Source organism: Sinocyclocheilus rhinocerous, unplaced genomic scaffold, assembly GCF_001515625.1.
Source record: "Sinocyclocheilus rhinocerous isolate Xijiao unplaced genomic scaffold, SAMN03320098_v1.1 scaffold3040, whole genome shotgun sequence".
NCBI lineage: Eukaryota > Metazoa > Chordata > Actinopteri > Cypriniformes > Cyprinidae > Sinocyclocheilus > Sinocyclocheilus rhinocerous.
Genome location: NW_015656614.1, coordinates 17690 through 21645, shown reverse-complemented (window position 1 = coordinate 21645; position 3956 = coordinate 17690). Strand labels below are relative to the sequence as shown.

Genomic DNA, 3956 nt, shown 5'->3' with positions numbered 1-3956 from the left:
AAAAAGGGGGGTCGTCTTATAATCAGGGTCGTCTTATATTCGGGCCAATACGGTATTATTATTATAAACTAATAAAATAACTTTTTACTATATTTTATTAATATAAATATCATTATATTATTGATATTATACTTAAATGTAATTACATGCTTTTTAATTACAAATGTTGATTATTATTATTATTATTAAATGACAATTGTAATTAATGTTTTATATAATAGCAATAATAAAACAGAGCGGTTTATAAATTGTTTATAATTATTATTATGAGCTATAATTGTGTATGCATTCTGTTACCAGGTCCGGCTTTGCTCTTGATCTCACCTTGCTGTCATGAAGTGACTGGTCTCCAGCAGACTGGATGCTGTGAGGTCAGGCTGAACTCCAGCCGTCTGCTACATGAAGCTGCAGAACATAAGCCGTTTCAGGGTCCGTTTCGCCTCCTAAATTAAAATGATGCAAATCAGTCTGGGCAGGTTAGGAGAGCCTGATCCTGGATCAGTACCCCTGCAATGAGATTAATGTGTGATACAGATCCAGGTCCTCGAGGGAGGCCGTCCTGATAGCTGCATCAAGTTGGCTCGGGGCTCCGCAGATGACTCCTAATGCAGCAAACATCAGCATGGATCTCTGATTCTTCCACTTGGCTCAGTCAAGGCAAAAATCACTCAAATCTCCTTAGGTCTGTTTGAATCACATTAGGGATTGCTGACTCAGTGGGATTTGGTTTCAGATCTGTTCCACTCCTTCAGTCGGGTAGCCTTCATTTATAAATTACACCATGATTAGTAATGGACTACAGATTTTGATCTCGATCAACAGGGCTTCCCAGGTGACCACCTTTGCAGTTGCTGCTGTGGAGGTTTGAAAGTCTCCTATGCTCTGAAAGACAGAGAGAAAAAAAAAGTTATTTTTCCGAACTTTTGACTGGTTGTGTATTTTTCTATTGGTAAAACTTCTTGAGCATCATTATCTGTCTCCCAGTATCGGTTTTGAATCCAGTGCTTAGAAGCAGGCGTGAAAGTGTCATTGTTTTGTGTGTAAATTGCGTCTTTAAAAATGCATGAATGAGAGCAGATATTGGCAAATCTGCCTGCCGATCCTGCGGGATTCGTGGTGAAAGCCCTTGGAGAGTCATCCCGTCAGGCGAATGCTCATTTCCTGCATGTCTCCCTGATGACATTATTTCAGTTCGACAGCAGAGAGGTGTGAAGACCACAGCGGCCCCTCAGGCCCCTCAAACCAGACGCATCACAATTACACCACCTGCACACGTGTGACAGGCTCACAGTACCCGCTGGCTCCTCACCACTATTATGACTCTGCCCTATAAGTACAACACAATCCACCAGGATAGAAATGTCTGCACCGCATATTTGGGTTTTAGAGTGGTGAAATGTAAAAAATGGATTCCGGTGCATGTGTACGAAATTTAAAATATGTAAACTGCAGATAGAGGATGCTGAAATGGGGACCGGGAGCACAAACAAATGCAAGAGATGCAAAGTCCACAAAAAGCATACTGTACATTATTGTACATACAGTATGTTTGTGATGGTTATGTGTGTGTGTGTTTGTATGAGCATGCATTATGATACCAATGTATTTGACTTTTTAAAAATGTATGCCATTTTATTTTGTTCATTATTTTTATTACATTTAATTAATTTTATATTTAAGCATTATTATTATTATTATTATTATACCAATGTATTTTATCACTGTTTGTTTACAACATATTTTTTGTGCATTATTATTATTATTATTATTATTATTATTATTGCAATATCAGCTTTGACATGTTCATAATGTGTTTTGATGGAATATAGACCAGTGGCAGACTTGTTGAATGATCTGGAAATAAAAAAGCCACTTTTTGTGAAGCAGCTTTGGGAAAAAAGTATTTGCTGAATGACTTCACAAAAGAAACGTCATCCATAATTTAAGAAAATAAGGCTTTGTCCTTTTTTGTTCCCTCTGGTTTCTTTCTCTTTGCGTCACTGCAGGCCCATCTGCCCCTCGCCATGTCATCTTCTCACGCTGAGTCAAAGTGTGCTTCACGAGCCACCAAAATAGCTTTCTTTCGTATGGTGTGAGGGTTTGAAACCCTCTGCTCATGTCTATGCTCATCTGCTGGCAACCTGGCTTACATAACTGTCCCTCACGCTCCCAAGACATTGGGAAAGACAAACGCCTGTCCTACTTTAAAAGAGCAGCGCGGCAGTTTGAACGCGGCTCCCTCTCGTCCCCTCGTCTCTCTGGCCCTGCAGCCCAATTTGCATATTCGTCCTAAATAATGTGTGAGATTAGAATCAGCACATTCCAATTGAGAGGATGTTGAATATGGTATGCCAGGCAGGAATGTGCATGTTTCCAGGGAGTTCATGAAATCTGCATCTGTGGATTCTTTGTAGATAATGCATTAATTTTAAGTCTACGTAATAATGCATTAATTTTAATAATAATAAATGTTACGTTAACTCTTACAACCATATTGACAGCTGCTTTAAAGTAAAATAAAAATTATTTAAAAATATATTTTTTCATATTAATGCATTAAATATTGATAGCTACTTTTATTATTAATATTTTTTGTTGTATGTTAAAGCAATTAAAATAACAAAATACTTTACATATTTGAAGCTATTTTATTTTAAAGTATTTCAGTTTTATTTATTAATTCCAAATTAAACAAAAACTAAAATTGGCTGTCAATATGCAGTGTGTAATTGGTATAATTACTTAAAAAAATTATGAAATCTATTGTTGTTTTTATTTTAAAATGATCTGTCAATATGTAATGCATTTATAATCTCACAAATTCTATCATTTAAGCGGGTAGAACACAAGTCATCAGGGCAGTTATTTGAGATTTGACTTACTAGTCATATGGAGTGCAGCGTCCTGGAGATGTTGTCCGACAGGAGTTCCGCTCCGACTCTGCTGGGGTGCAGGCCATCATTACATATTGAAAGCTATTTTATTTTTTGTAAAGCGTATCTGAGATTAAATACAATTATGAAATAAAATCTCACAAATGAATTACATATTGACAGATACTTTTAAAACATTTCATAATTGTCTATTATTAATAATAATAATAATAATGACACTACTAATTGCACACTAATTGCACATTGTATATTGACAGCTAATTAATTTTAAAGTAATACATCCAATTGAAATACTTTAAAATACAAATGAAATACATATTTGAAATACCATCAGACTTATGCATTGCATATGACATCTATTTTATTATAAAATTTAAAATGTTTGTGCATAAGTGATCACACAATATAATATAATATATATATATATATTTATTATTATTATTATTATTATTTATTTTTTTTTCTTATACCTGAAATAAGGTTGCTGCATTTTTATTTATTTTTTTTATAGCAGAGGGTTGATAAATGCTTTGCCCAACGGCAGACATCAGGGGCCAGTAATGTTTGGAGCACCTGTGCTGGAGGGCCCTGTATTTACTGACGCTGACGGCTCAGACTATGGAATGTTGTGTAAACACTGGAAAGAAACCGGGGGATCCCTAAAACCTGAGGGTTAAGACTGTCCTCAGGCTGCCAACACTTCAGATCTCAGCTTGTTTGAGCTTGAAAATATACAAGGCCATGAATTTTTCTTTTTCATTTTGCCCTTGTTTAAGTCTTTGAAATCCAGAAATTTCTATCTTTGTGGTTGGTTTTCACACTCACTAGATCCATAAGTCCATAAGTGCAAAATCTAAGTTTTATTCAACAGGAATCCATGTGCATAATTCTTGCCATGGATTATTTATATATCTTATTATATATATATATATATATATATATATATATATATATTTTTATATAATTATATACAGGATTATTTGATGAATAAAAAGTTAAAAATAAGAGCATTTATTTAAAATAGAAATCTTTTCTAACAATATACACTACCGTTCAAAAGTT

At 34.7% G+C, this 3956-nt stretch overlaps 1 long non-coding RNA gene across 1 annotated transcript in view; it reads right to left on the bottom strand.

The window, feature by feature from the left end:
* Window positions 1-3795: 3795 nt before the first annotated feature.
* Window positions 3796-3956, bottom strand: part of LOC107720515 (uncharacterized) — a 13461-nt gene continuing 13300 nt past the window's right edge. The window contains exon 3 of the long non-coding RNA XR_001637621.1: window positions 3796-3806. This is a non-coding gene — a long non-coding RNA (uncharacterized LOC107720515). The remainder of the gene's footprint in view (window positions 3807-3956) is intronic.